At 38.8% G+C, this 15,743-nt stretch overlaps 1 pseudogene across 1 annotated transcript in view; it reads right to left on the reverse strand.

The window, feature by feature from the left end:
* Nucleotides 1-7,788, reverse strand: part of LOC308533476 (protein SET-like) — a 42,277-nt pseudogene extending 34,489 nt beyond the window's left edge. The window contains exon 1 of the transcript in view: nucleotides 7,698-7,788. The product of the transcript in view is annotated as a protein SET-like (transcript). The remainder of the gene's footprint in view (nucleotides 1-7,697) is intronic.
* Between the last annotated feature and the right edge of the window lie 7,955 nt (nucleotides 7,789-15,743).

The following is a 15,743-nucleotide window of genomic DNA, read 5'->3' on the forward strand; positions in this document are numbered from 1 at the left end:
TATGTTAAATTTCTTATCTCCATTTCATTTATCTCTTCTTCTGGAGAATTCTCTTATTCTTTCATTTAGCTTGTTTTGTTTTTTTGTTTTTTCTGTCTCCCCATTTTCTATGCCTGTTTGGGTTTGTGACTGTGTTTTAGGTAGCTCTGCTAAGACTCCCCATCTCTAGTGTGGGGCAATGTCAAACACTGTTCATGAATGGCTTTCAGTAACGTTTGAATCTATCAGCAATCCACAGCTTATGGCTCTGTCTGCTTGGGCTTGGGTGCCTTTGGAAAGGACCAATATATACACCAAGGTCTGCTTTTCCTAGCCTTAGGCCCTGAATTAGATCAGGCAAAAACTCAAAGTTTCTAGAGATCCTCTTCTGCCTTCAGTCTTATTATTACTAGCTTTGATTAGCCTCAAGCTATCAACCACAGGGTAGAGAGTGACATCTTCCAACAGGGTGTTTCAATTGCCTTTTCTTCAGGCAAAAACCACCTGAATAGCAAATGCTCGCAGGGAAAGATGTCCTGTGCTATGGGAGATAATGACTCAGCACAGAAAACTGGGGTGGCTGCCTTCTGAGCTCTAGCCCCAGAGTCCCCAACCCTGGACTCTCTTCACATAGCTCCAGTCTGCTCTGCCTTCCCTCCATCTGAGGCTAAGATGAGTGATTGCACACCAATTTATTTGTATTGGTCCTTTAAGAGGGTGCCTGCATTTTCAGCCATCTCTTGCTGACAGACAGAAACCCTAATATTTTCACAGCCAGATGTTATGTGAGCACCTTTCTCAGTTCTGGTGCTCTGGGCTAGGGAGCCCAGCTAGGGGTTTATACTGCAGATTGCTGAGTGGAAACCCCCCCATATCTGAGATATCCCTCTGGGACTTCAACTGCTGTCTCTGGTATCCTTGCCAGTCCTTTTGCACCTCCACACTTCCTACCAGTTTCTATGAGGTCTCCACTTTCCACTCTTGGCTATCAGGGTTCTCTCCAGCTAGCCCTCAGTGGATTTTTCAGGGTGGTTCTTCTGTATTTTAGTTGTATTTCCAGTTTGGTCTTGGGACAGTGTCAGTGTAGCCTCCACTTAATTAATCACCATTTTGGAAGATCCTGCACTTCCTTATGTAATCAATTGTCATTCATATATCTCCCTTCGTTTAGTACATTTTGCCCATGTATTTTCTTTTGGGGGTGATTTATTGTGTTTATTATCTTACAAACTCTGGATATATGTTACTTTATGGGTCTGTGTATTATAAATATTTCCTTCGGCTTATATATTCATTTTATAAATGATACCTTTTGAAGAGGAGAAGTGTTTGAAGTGAAATCTAATGTATCATTGTTTATTTTGTGGTTAGTGCTTCCAGGGTTCTGTGTGAAAATTATTTTCCTATACCAAGACCACAAAGCTACTGTCCCTCATTCCCCATATTTTCTTTGGAAAGCAACTTATTTTACATTTAGGTTTATGATTCACATTAAATTAATATTTGAGAATGTTTTTAGGTAGGTGTTCATGTTCATGTTTTTTGATATCCAGCTCCGTTTATTCAGAACGCTTCCTTCTCCAATGAACTGTAATGATGTAAGAAACTTCACTTCTTTAACATAACCACTTCTCCTTTCTTCTCTTTTGATTCACACTGGACTCATGCAGCAACCTCACTCACCTGCTGCAGGAAGCCACCTTAGCAGGGCTGGTGCTAAGCACCTTGTCTGCTGAGATAGTGGTGGCTCAAGGCAGTTCCCTAATCTGATAAACCTTTTACTGTTTACCAAACTTTACCTTTAATGGGCCTGCATGCATTGCTAACGGGCAAATGTGTATTCAAGTAAATAAATAGCAGACCAGACCAGAAGTCTGTGTGCCTCTTCAAGAAAGAGCTCTCCAGCTAGCCCCCAGTGCCTTCTAAATTCATATTTCTGGTGTAGCATTTTCATTTGTGCATCCGCCCCTCCTTCAGATCCCGAACCCTCTGCGAAGGTCATGGCATCTGGCGTCCCGGACAGCGACTGGAGGAGAAGATTCACCTGAGTGAAAAAGGTATTTAACTTGCCACCTAAAATTTGAGGCTTCTAAGAGTTAAAAGTTCAAAGTAAGTCGGGATAAATTATGATAACACGGGTCCTAGGAAAATTCCCTAGGAAAGGGATGCTCCTAAAAAAGCCCCCAGCCCATTAATTAGGTCTCTTAGCGATCCTGTGAAATGGACACCAGCTCTCGGGAGTGTTCTTAAAAGTCGCATTTCGCCATGTTTTTATTTCCCAGGCCGTCATTTATAATTTGGATAAATGAGACATTTCTCACAATTTATGGGCACTTCGGGGACTTCTATGCCCATGAAGAGAAAAAGGCTGGTTTAAGAGGAAGGTGCCCCACCGATTTGGGGTGGCCTGTAGCCTAAGCCCCATGGCTTCACTGATGTTATAGAATAGGCCCCAGATTGTTTTTCTTTTACAGATGATGAAACTGACACAAGGAAAATATGCAGGCTGTGTTTGGGAAACAAGATTAATGTGTGCATGATAAAGGGCAGTTTTTGAATAATAATGGAACGCATTCCAAAGTTGCCTCCCAGATCTCAGGGGCACTCATGTTTTTATAAAGAAAAATAAAGTAAAATAATACTTTAACATCAAAGCCACTGAAAGTCAGTGAGTTATCTCTGTTACAGAATTTGCCAAGGAAAATGCCTTGGGTAATAATAATTGTCTTTAAAATCTCAAAGTTGTTAAGGCAAAATATATAAAACTAAAATGAAGTATGGTAAAAAAATCTTTTTCAGTGGTAATTATATATGACTAAACATAGTTTTCTAAAGTCTTTGGTAACTTAAAACTTTGGAGTTTGATGAATTAAATAATGAAAATTATTAAACATCTAGATATTTTGAAATAACAGGATACTGAAATATATATCTGAGTTCGCCTCACATGAAAATTCTAAAGGATAGATTTGAATCTATTAATTGAATATTTCTTGTATTTTATTTGAAATATATCCTTAAAATATGAATATATTACTAATGTGAGAAATGCTAAGTATGTAACTTGCCACCTAAAATTTGAAGCTTCTAAGAGTTAAAAGTTCAAATTAAGTTGGGATAAATTATGATTGTGATAATAGAATGCATGAAGTATAAAAATTCATTTTTTAGGAAAATAATTCTTGCGTTTTCTCTGAAAAATTAGTAGTTCAGATATATTGTAGTCTTTATGTGTATGTGTGTCTGTGTACTACATGTGGTAAAATTTCAGCCTAGGATCTAATATTTTATTGTAAAATATAATCTTTGAATATATATATATATATATATATATATATATATATATATATATATATATATATATTAGTGTTTCCAAGTTAAATTTCAAGACTTAAACTGAGAGATAGCTTTGGGACATTTGAAGGGCCCTGGAATGATTTAAGGATTTATTCTCTCTTCTTAAAATAAATATTTTTGAGCTAAATTAGGCCAATCTAATATACTTGAAATCACGTGGAAAACCTTTTCAAATAAGAAATTACTGTGTTCTATTTATATACACATATTTTAAATATTATAGAAGTTTCAGCTTCTAAGCTTGGCAGGACAAGGTTGTTGAATACTTCTTAAGCAAAACCTGAATATTCAGCAGCGAAATTTCAAAACAGGAGCATACATACTGCCACAGACCCCCACACAGCCTGCTCTATAGATTGGCTGGGGGATGGGGTGGCATCTGTATTTCATTTGTCAAATGTATATGTTTGCGTACTTTGATTTTTCAATAAAGGTGCATACTTTAATTACTTAATAAGTTAGCTTTTCACAATATAATCAAGGTCTCATATAAACTCATTTATATGTGAAGCCAATATTTAATGAGCAACTGGTTTTAGTAAAGTCCAAAGTAAAATTTGCATACATATGCAAATGAGCACTAGCCAAAAGGAATGCTGTTTAGATGTAAATTTAAGCTTAAAAAGGAGAAATTTTAAAAATTTTGCCCTAGCCCATTTGGCTCACTGGATAGAGCCTCAGCCTGTGGACTCAAGGGTCCCAGGTTTGATTCCTGTCAAGGGCATGTACCTTGGTTGCAGGCACATCCCCAGTAGGGAGTATGCAGGAGGCAGCTGATCAATGTTTCTCTCTCATTGATGTTTCTGACTCTCTATCCCTCTCCCTTCCTCTCTGTAAAAAATCAATAAAATATATTTTTTAAAAAAATCTCTTCCACTACTATTTACAAAGTAAACTAAAAGTTATTATTCAAGCATTAAATCTCACCATTAATGAGGCACCATAAGTAAAAAAAAAAGTTACTTTTACTTGAGATCTATGCATTGCAGTATTGGCCAGCATGTTTCTCTCCTACCTGTTTTTCTGAAAAGCAACCAAGTTGGTTGTTCTGTTTGAAAGAAAATAAAAGTCTTTAATGTAGTGATGTATGGCAAGCCCACAGGAAAAGCAGACTTTAGCAATGCTTTCCCAATTAGAAAAGAAAATCCCTAAATGGGGCTTAAAAATTGCTCCTAAAAAGGTACATAAAGAAACACCCTTCAAATATCTAGAAACTGTAATTAAAAATTATTGTATTAGGCCTTAAAAAGGTAGAGATATGGAACGATTGCTTTAAGACCTTGAATAACTTTTAGAAATTATTAAAGGACATTAATTAAAACCTTATCTAAAAATCTCTATGGGAAAAATGACAGATTTATTCAATATACTTAGGGAATCTTAAGGAAGCTTTTATTAAGTGTATGCAAAAACCTACAGAATCATTTTCTAATTTTGTGGCTCACCTCACAGGAGCTGTGAGATAGCAAATACAGCATGTAACAGCAGTTTGCAACCATCTAAATTATAGAAAATTTAAATGCCAAGTGGTTTGGGGCCATCTAATAAACTCTATCTTCCCTAAACCAAAGACACTTAAGAGTAAATAATTTGCATTTTGTCTCCCTAAACAGAGGGTAAACAAAGCTTATGTCAATATACTCAAAAAGACTGAAAACAGGTATCCAATTAGTGTCATTTACTGTCCACATCCAAGGACAAATGAAGTTAGAAAATAAACCTTATTTGAGACTAATTACATTGGCAAATTGAAATACTAGGTATAGTGGTTAATAATGTGGATTTTTTTTTAATAGATGGAGTTACACATATGTTGATATATTTGCAGTTTGATATGTATGCTATTTTGTTATATTGACAAGTTTCAAAACTTCAGATGTCAAATTTTCTGAAGGTGTTAACATCATAGATATTTTTACACTTAAAAATGTCAAATTTCGTGCCAAAAAAAAGAGCATTTGTGGGAAGTTTTAATTCATTACTATATTTTGAAGAAAAGTGCTCCTGAATACTTTGGGAAGCTTATGGTGAACATGCTCCATCTCAAGATACTTGTGAATGCTGGTTTAAATTCTTTAAAAGTGACGATTTTGATGTGAAAGACAAAGAATGTCCATGTCAACCAAAAAAGTTTGAAGACCAACAATTATAAGCATTATTGGATGAAGATGCATGTCAAACTCAAAAACATCTTGCAGAAAGATTAAATGTTGCTCAGCAAAGAATTTCCAATCTTTTACAAGAAATGGGAGAGATTTTAAAGGAAGGAAAATGGGTGCCACATCAACTAAACAAAAGACAGATAGAAAACCGAAAAGTCATCAGTAAAATGTTGCTTCAACAGCATGAAAGAAAGTATTTTTGGATAGAATTGTGACTGGCGATGAAAAGTGGATTTATTTTGAGAATCCCAAATGCACAAAATCATGGGTTGATCCAGGTCAACCATCGACATCGACTGCAAGGCCAAATCGCTTCGGAAAGAAGACAATGCTCTGCGTTTGGTGGGATCAGGAAGGTGTGGTGTATTATGAGCTTCTAAAACCAGGCGAAACCATTAATATTAATCACTACTGACAACAAATAATCAATTTGAACCATGCTTTAATCATGAAATGACCAGAAAGTACCAGAAGACACGGCAAAGTAATTTTGCTTCATGATGATGCACCATCACACACTTCAAAACCAGCTGGGGATATGTTAAAAGATCTTGCCTGGGAAGTATTAACTCACCCACTGTATTCACCAGACCTTGCTCCTTCAGATTACCACTTCTTCTGATCGATGGCACATGCACTTTCTGAGCAGCACTTCAAAATGTATGAAGAAGTGAAAAATTGGTTCTCTGAATGATTTGCCTCAAAACAAGAAAAGTTCTATTGGGACGGTATCCACAAATTACCTAAAGTTGGAGGAAATTTGTAGCTAGTGATGGACATTACTTTGAATAAAGTACTTTTGATGTTTCTCTTGAAATTATAGTGTTTTCTTTTATTACAAAATCTGCATTATTAACCGGTACAACTAGTAAGTGAATATTTAGAGGAACTTAGTTGACACCTACTAAAAAACAAGTTACTACAGTTTTTATATTACATCCTTATTACCTTATTATTTATACCAAAAAACACTAGACAGGAACCTATTTTTGGAACATTAACTGTTTTTACTGATGGTTCATCTAATGGTAAAGCTGCTTATCATGCAATGGATTCAGACCTAGTCATCCAGACTAGTCACACTTCTATACAAAGGATTGAATTAGAAGCTATTAAGGCTGCACTACAGAATTTCCAAGAGCCTCTTAGTATTATTTCTGACCCTAGCTGGTTTGGCTCAGTGGATAGAGCGTCTGCCTATGGACTAAAAAGTCCCAGGTTTGATTCCGTCCAGGGGCACATGCTGGGGTTGCGGGCTCAATCCCCACCCCCAGTAGGGGGCGTGCAGGAGGCAGTAAATAAATGATTCTCTCTCATCATTGATGTTTCTATCGCTCTATCCCTCTCCCTTCCTCTCTGAAACCAATAAAAATATAGTTTAAAAAATATTATTTCTGATTCTGCCTATGCTGCTGGCCTGGTAACAGAATTGAGCCTGCCCGATTAAAATGGCTCAGTGACCAAAGTCTATTTATACTATTTAAACAGGTAAAGCAAATTGTACAGCAAAGACAAATCCCTTTTATATTACATATATCATGGCTCATACCACCCTGCCTGGTCCTTTAACAGGAGGAAATGCATACTTTATTACAACAGGCACATTACGGGAATGCCATACAATCCCCAAGGGCAGGCAATTATAGAATGCCAACACCAGTGGCTAAAATCCCAACTAGAAAAACAAAAAGGGGGAATAGTGACAATGGAGAAATCTCCTCTCGGTAGACTACACCAAGCGTTAATTATCTTAACTTTTTTTCACTTGCAATGCTGATGACAAGACACCAATAAAATTATACTGGTGTCATAATAAGCCAAAAGAAAAAAGCCTTGATCAAATGGAAGGATCATGAGTCTGGTTTATGGAAAGGTCCCAAATCTTTATTAATCTTTGGTTGAGAATATGCTTGTGTATTTCCAGAAAACTCCTCCAAGCTCGTGCGGATTCCTGCAAGGAACATTAAACTTCAACATGGATCTGAGAGAGGAACTGACCAGACTGATGGGGACCTTGCACCTGGAGCCTCACCCTGTACTTGTGGCTGCAGACAATTGACTATTTCAGCCATAGATAGCAGTAGCCCCAGGCAACACGCTGAAGATGAGGAATTGGAGAACAAGACAGATGAAAAACAGTCTTGAGATGACCTGGGGGATGGTAAAGAAGACAGTCCAGAACAAGAACCCCGAGAATACCTGAGAACGTTTTCCTTGCCACGCTAGCAGTCATCAGTTGTGCGATGGTGCAGGTTGCCCTGGACAAAGCCAGAGAAGGTCGGACCTGCATTGTCATTGCCCACCGTTTGTCCACCATCCAGAACTCGAATATCATTGCTGTCATGTCACAGGGGACAGTGATTGGGAAGGGGACCCATAAAGAACTGATGGCCCAGAAAGGAGCCTACTACAAACTAGTTCCTTAGATGCCTGGCAGCAGCTTAAAAAGTACAAGAAAGAACTCAATCCTTTTCATTGTTTTTCCCTACCTCTGCCTCTTAGCATAACCACTATTGTCTGTCTCATTCTTGTTTTCATGTTTATTTCTACTCTGCAGATGTGGAATAAAGAGTCTTAGAAGGACTCAAGCCCTACAGACAGCATACACTTTTCAAGATTTATTAAGAAAACAAAAAGGGGGAGATATGGGAAGCCACTGCTTGCCAATACTGTCAGTGCACCAAGGAACATAGAAGGCTGATGGACCTTGGGCATTAGAGGGGCTGACACTAAGCACCTCGTCAGTTGAGATAGTGGTGGCTCAAGGCAATTTCTTAACCTGATAATCCTTTTACTGTTTATCAACTTTACCTTTTATATGCCGGTATGCATTGCTAAAGGGCAAATGTGTATTCAACTAAATAAATAGCCAACCAGGCCAGAAGTTGGTGTGTCTCTTTAAGAAAGAGTCTCCACCTGGCCCCCAATGCCTTATAAATTCATATTTCTTGTATAGTATTTTCATTTGTGCATCTGCCCCTCCTTCAGATCCTGAACCCCACCACGAAGGTCGCGGCAACCTTCCTCCCTCTTCCTTTGCACATCCACTCCCTTTATCATGAAGAACTTGGACCAATGAGATATTCTGATCATCATCAATAACCTTAGGAATAAAGCCTGGGGTCTGTTGACCACAGAGACAGAGTTTCAATTAGACTAAAAGTAACATCTGGGCTTCAGTTGTGTTTCAGTTCCAGGCCCAGAAAAGTAGTGAAACCAGATCAAGCGACACCATGGCTGACATCAGGACCAGATGCAATGGCCCCTCCCCTAGCACTGCCTACTCAATAGAGACCACTATTCTAACTCCCTCAGTCACCATGACTAATGATTTCCCTCTATATAACCCATCCCCTGGAAGCCATCCAGGAGCCAGGTCTTAGAGATATTAGCTCACCTATGTCTCCAGGGGTGGGTCCTTTCCTAAAACTAAACCCTTACTGTCTTTGCTTAAAACTCCTGTTCCTGTCTTAGCAGGCTATGATGTGTGCAGACACAGAGACCTCTTCCATTCTGTAACAGAACTGCTTTGGAATATTGGCTGAAAATTCATTGCACATATATGTTTTAAATCTGTCAGGATTTTCTCCTCTGGTCAATTGGTCTATTAATTATTCATAAACTTTAGGTCCCTGCCTAAAGTTATTATGGCCCCATTAAGGAGGAAAAAAGAATTGTGCAAGCAATATGGGACTGAGATAGCTCTATCATGTTTCTACAAACTCTACCAATTTAAATAATAGTTTATCTATATATTTATATTCTATTTTATGCCAAAAAAATGTAATGTCACCTTTGTTTTTAACTTCAGCTAGGTATTTGTGTGAAAGCTTTCTGGATTTTTCTTATTCAGTGGCATTCTTTTTTTAATTTTTTTTATTTATTTCAGAGAGGAAGGGAGAGGGAGAGAGAGATAGAAACATCAATGATGGGAGAGAATCATTGATCGGCTGCTTCCTGCATACCTCTACTGGGGATCAAGCCCACAACCCAGGCATGTGCCCTTGACTGGAATCAAACTTCAGTCCATAGGCTAATGCTCTATCCACTGAGCTAAACCAGCTAAGGTTTTCAATAACATTGGGATGTATTTTTCTGCAGAAACTTTTGTCAATTTAATTTGGCTCTAAGACTTACTATTGTATTCTTGTCTTATATAAGTTAAATACCTTTCCTATATTCTTTAACAACTTCTGTAAACATATGGCTATGTGTTACACATTTTGTTTAATAATCGTATTGAACCCATGTTTTTATAGTATTCATTAGATCTTAAAATATTCTTTGTCCCTGTTTTTCAACCTATTGACCAATATTATTTTTATTTCAACTTCTTCCTTTCTTAATGCTAGATTTTCACCTAAATTACTAGAACCTGCTGCAAAAAATATACTTTGCTTTCAGATTTTTTGGCCACTTGGATAGAAATTGGAAGCCCATAATTATTAAAAATTACTAATCAGTACAGATACATCCACTAAATTGACCACAGTGTCAGAGTCTGAAGATCTGGTTTAAATCCGAATTGCAACAATGTTGTGTTCTATAATTTCATAAAAATTAATTTAAACTCATTGAATCATAGCTTCTTTCAACTGTAAGATGGGGATACTATGCGAAATATGTACTCTCCTTTCTTAGTGTTACCTTGAGCATCAGATGGTGTGATATGTAACTAGATAGCACTTCAAATTGCTTCTCTCCAGGAAGGCACTTATCATAAGACCTGTGATTACCTTCTAACTCATCGTTCTGCCCTTCTTAAGCCTTTTCTCCTTGAAGGAAAAATGAATGAATGAAAATTACAAGGTCCAGAGACAATAAGAATATTATACTATGAAAAATTAAAAAGATTTTTACCACTTGCTGGGCTTTTAACATCTTGTTGCTTCTTGCATAAATTTAGAAATAATTTATATAAGCACAACTCTGGTTTTTTTTGCTTGTTAGTTTCTTAAATATAAAATGACAAAGATTTAAAGAGAAAGCATATGATTATAAAAATTTTTCTATGTAGACAGTGGGACATATATAAGAGAATATGTTCTAAGTACTTAATAATGGAATGCAATGTTCTAAACTTTACCATTTTATTGTTGTTTTCCTTATTAATTTTTAAAATTAAAATTGTAATTTTATATTTAACATGTTTCATAAATATTAACTCAATTTCCCCTTTATATGTTTGACAAAAATATATTATAATTCTCATCATTACAATTGAAGATATTAGGGCAAAAAAAAAGGAATTTTGTCATTTTCAGTAGCAGAGTTGGAGTCATTTCATGTTTCTTGGTTAAAAATTTTATTTCTGTTTTTGTGTTTTATAAGTATGTTGACTCCTTTGTCAAATATTAATTGAGCATAATAGGTTGGGTCCATTTCTGCATTCTTTTCTGTTCCATTGATCTATATGCCTGTCCTTGTGCCAGTACCAGTTATTTTGAGCACAGTGACTTTGTAGTATAACTTGATACCTGGTACTCTGATTCCTCCAACATTGTTCTTCTTTCTCAAAATTGCTATTCTGGATCTTTTTTGGTTCCATATACATTTTTGGAGTAGTTGTTCTAGATCTGTGAAATATGCTGTTGGTATTTTAATAGGGATTGCATTGAATCTATAGGTTTCTTTGGAAGTATGGACAGTTGAATGATATTGATTCTACCAATCAATGAGCATGGTATATTATTTTACTTGTTTATATCTTCTTTGATCTCTTTTTTCAATGTCCTGTAGTTTTATGAGTACAGGTCTTTTACTTCCTTGGTTAAGTTTATTCCTAAGTATGTTAAATTTTTGTTTCAATGGTAAATAGGATTTGTTTGTTTGTTTGTTTCTCTTCCTGAGAGTTCATTATTGGTATATAAAAATGCCAATTATTTCTGGCTGTTAATTTTTGTATCCTGCCACTTTGCTGAATTCATTTAGTAGGGTTGTTTGTGTGTGTGTGTGTGTGTGTGTGTAGTCTTTAGTGTTTTCTATGTACAATATCATGTCATCTGTGAATAATGAGAGTTTTACTTCCTCCTTCCCAATTCGGATGCCTTTTATGTTTTTTTCTTGTCTGATTGCTGTGATTAGGACTTCCAGCACTATCCTATATAAGAAAAGCCTAATATGCAAATTTCCCCCTCAACTAGGAGTTCTGCCAGGAGTTTGACCACTTGCTATGTCATGCACTGACCACCAGGGGGTGATGCAAAGCATGGCAAGCATTGACAATGCAGTGCTGGCAGTGGGCAGCAGTGGAGGCACTACAGACTCTGATGGGCCCCGACAAGAACGGGACTGGGGCCGGATGGTGGAGCAGGTGAATGGGTGGCCCTAGGCCAACGTGGGTGAGAGCCACTGGTCACTGAGTGTGGACCTATCGCCCCGCCCATCTCATCACCCTGCTGCTGCAGGGCTCCCAGTTGCTGAGGGAGCTGAGCGGGGCCTAATGCTCCGCCAATCTGATTGTAGGGTGACCAGTGGCAGCAGCGGGGGACGGGGCCACTGCCAGGCTCTCTCAGTGTCTGGGAGCCTTTAGGCAGTGAGGTGATAGGAGGGGTGATTGGACCTTGCAGGCAGTTACTAGCAATGGCAGCAGGGGGCAGGCAGCAGGGGGAAGGGAGGGAGTACCCAGCTGGCAGCTGGCATCCACTAAGGACCCTACCAGTGCACGGATTTTGTGCACTGGACCTCTAGTGTTGAATAAGAGTGGTGAAAGCAGACATTCCTGTCTTGTTTTGTTCTTAGGGAAAATGTTTTAATTTTGCCTATAAAGTATGATGTTAACTGTAGGTTTGACGTTATACTCAATTAGTATTTGACAAAGGAGGTAAGAGCATACAATGGAGTAAAGACAATGTCTTCAATAAATGTTGGGAAAATAGACAGATACATGCAAAAAGATGAAACTAGACCATCAACTTACACCATACACAAGAATAAACTCAAAATGGATAAAAGACTTAAATGTAAGCTGTGAAACCATAAAAATCTTTAAAGAAACCATAAGCAGCAAAATCTCAGACATCTCTTGTAGCAATATGTTTACAGATTAATCTTCTGGGACAAAGGAAACGAAGGAGAAAATAGACTAATGAGACTACATCAAAATGAAAATTTTCTGCACAGCAAAAGAAATGATCAACAAAAGGAAAAGAGAGCCCAATGCATGGGAAACATATTTGCCAACTATACATCTGATAAGTAGCTAATTTCCAGAATATATAAGGAACTTATACAACTTAACAAGATTATAAAAAATCCAATTAAAAAATGGACAAAGGATCTAGATAGATAATTCTCCAAAGTGGAAATACAGATGGCCAAGGTAAATCTGAAAAAGTGCTCAAAGTTACTAATCATCTGAGAGATACAAATTAAAATGACAATGAGGTATTGTCTGAATGGCTACCATCAAGTCAACAGATGATAAGTGTTAGCTAGGATGTGAAGAAAAGGAAACCCTACTGCCGGGGTCCAACCCCAGCAGGTCCAGGGGTCCCCAAAGGTGTGGATGGAGTCGGCGAAGAAGGAATGACAAGGAGACAGCGTTCAGTTGATCAGCAGCCTAGCCAGGATCTCCAGCCAAGTTCTGGTCTCGATCTCCAGAGAGGTTCTGCTTAGGATCTCCAGCCAGGTTCTGTGTCCATGGTCTCTTGCAAGGTTCTCCAGCCAGGTTCTCCAGGTTCTCCAGCCAGGTTCTGTAGCCATGTTCCCTCGCTAGGTTCTCCAGCCAGGTTCTGTCCAGGTTCTCCAGCCAGGTTCAGTCACCAGGTTCTAGTCAGGTTCTCTTGCCAATTTCTGTAGTCAGGTTCAGTCCAGGATCTTTTGCCATGTTCTCTCCAGCGAAGTTCTTCTGTCTCTAGTGAACGTTCTGTGTAGGTTCTGTGCCTAGGTGTTCTCTCTCTCTTTCTCTGTCTCCTAAGTTCTGTCTGCTGTTGTCTTGTTTCAACTGTATTTATACCAGTTGATTCCAATCCTATCAATCTCTATTCCAAAGGTTAGGGCGTTTCTTATCTCCATTCCAGGGAGTAAAGATTATGTAGCTTAAGCATGATTGTTTGTAGTTGAAGTGATTAACTACCCGCCTGGCACTTAGTTAAGGAGTTTCATCCCCTCCCTGACTTCAGGGAAAAATTCCTACCTGGGGAAACAACCTTTCTTGGAGAGGTGACCTTGGTTAAAACACACAGCGCTAAGGGGAGCAAACATATTAAGAACAGTATGCCATATATGCCAGGTCCTTTGAAACAGCAAGGATGGACCGGCTCCCGGCACCCTACTATACTGTTGCTGACTAGTGCAGCCATGTGAAAAACAGTATGGAGTTTCTTCAAAAAATTAAAAATGGATTTACCATGTGACCCAATTCTAGGAATATATCCTAAAACACCAATCAGAAAGAATATATGCACCCCTATGTTCACAGCAGTGCAATTTCTAATAGCTAAGATCTGGAAACAGCCCAAGTGCCATCACAAATGAATTGATAACACTGTTGTAGTATATTTACACAATGGAATACTATGTGGCTGTAAAAAGAAAGAACTCTTATAATTTGCAACAGCATGTAAGGATCAAAAGAGTATTATACTGAGCTAAATAAGTCAGTCAGAGAAAGATAAGTATCAAATAATCTCACTCATATGTGGAATCTAATGAACAAAATAAATTGATGAACAAAATATATTCAGAGATAGAAGCATGGAACAGACTGACAAATTTCCGAGGGAAGGCAGGGGTGGGGTAGTGTGTGTGAAGTGATAAACTGGGGAACTTATATGCATAATAGCGGCCCAGTGCATGAATTCGTGCACCTGGAAAGGAACTGTGGGCCACGAGGCTGCTATGGACACATGGTGGGTCTCAACCCATCCTTTGCACCCCCTCCCGGACCATCCTGCTGCGGCCGCTGGTCTCCTGTCTGCCAGTAACCCCTCTCCTGCCACCACCACTCCCACATGCTGAAGGCACTGGCCCCACTCACACCTGCTGACTGCGCAGAGCTATTGGGGCTAGAGCCTTCAGTGGGTGTGAGTGGCGGCTGCTGCTCCAATTGCCCCTCAGGAGCAGGGGGAGGTGGAGAAGCCTTCAGGGGCAATCGAGGCTGGCAGAGGCTACTCACACCCGCCGATGGCACCCAGCAATCAGGGCTGGCGCCTGGCACCAGCAGTGGGTGTGAGCGGGACCATCGCTGGCAGCGGGTGTGAGCGGTGGCTGCCAACCCTGATCATCCCTCAGGAGCAGGGGGAGGTGGAGAAGCCCTGATGGGCGATTGGGGCTGGCAGAGGCTACTCGCACCTGCCATGGCCCCGAGCAATCAGGGCTGGCGCCAGACACTAGTAGCGGGTGTGAGTGCCAAATGGGACCATGGTGCACAGGAGCAAAAACTTTTCAGTAACCACCAGAGGCTCACCCCAATGACAGTGACTGATGCCCCACCTTGGTCTGGCACCCCCACTCACCTGCTCTACCATCCCACCACAGGCAACACCCACCATGTTTTGTGCTTGCTCCCTGGTGGTCAGTGCATGTCATAGTGATCAGTTGTTCAGTTGTTCAGCCTTTTGGTCTATTTGCATATTAGGGTTTTATATATATAGATATGCATAGCCTGAGGACACAGGTAATGGAGTGGTGAAGTCCTGGGAGGGGTGGGTACAGGTTGGAGGGGTTCAATGGAAAAAAACACACAAACAAAAGGCACATCTGTAACACTTTCAACAGTAAAAATAAACTTTAAAAAATAAGTAATTAAAAGTTTGTTGAAATAGCTTATTGCTTAGAATATATGGAAAAAGCATTATGGTTAAATGTGATGTCAATGAACAAGTCATTGTCTAATTTAGTTTTAGATTAAGTAGTGATTTATTCCAGAACTTGGTAGGAAAATTCTTACTGTAATGAATAAAGTTAGTAACACTATGGTCACTATTACTCTTCCCACTTGATTTGGGCCAGTACTGGAAGAATAAATCCAGGGAAGAGTTTCTGTCACTGAAAATAGTGCTACTGTGGTTTAAGTGGCAAGCAATATCTTGTTTTACTGAAAATTGTAACTTTAACAAAAGTAGGTGGTCACTATATTTTCACAGAGACCTTAGCTGGTAGATGTGAATAATAATAAAAGAATAATTGGAATAATTGTATGGAGACACAGCAAGTAAATCATCTTTCTGGCATCTCATATATCAAATACTCATTGAATATATTTTGTACCAAACACTGTGCTAGACAGTAGAGCTCAAATGT

Source organism: Myotis nattereri (assembly GCF_964212035.1).
Source record: "Myotis nattereri genome assembly, chromosome: 17".
NCBI lineage: Eukaryota > Metazoa > Chordata > Mammalia > Chiroptera > Vespertilionidae > Myotis > Myotis nattereri.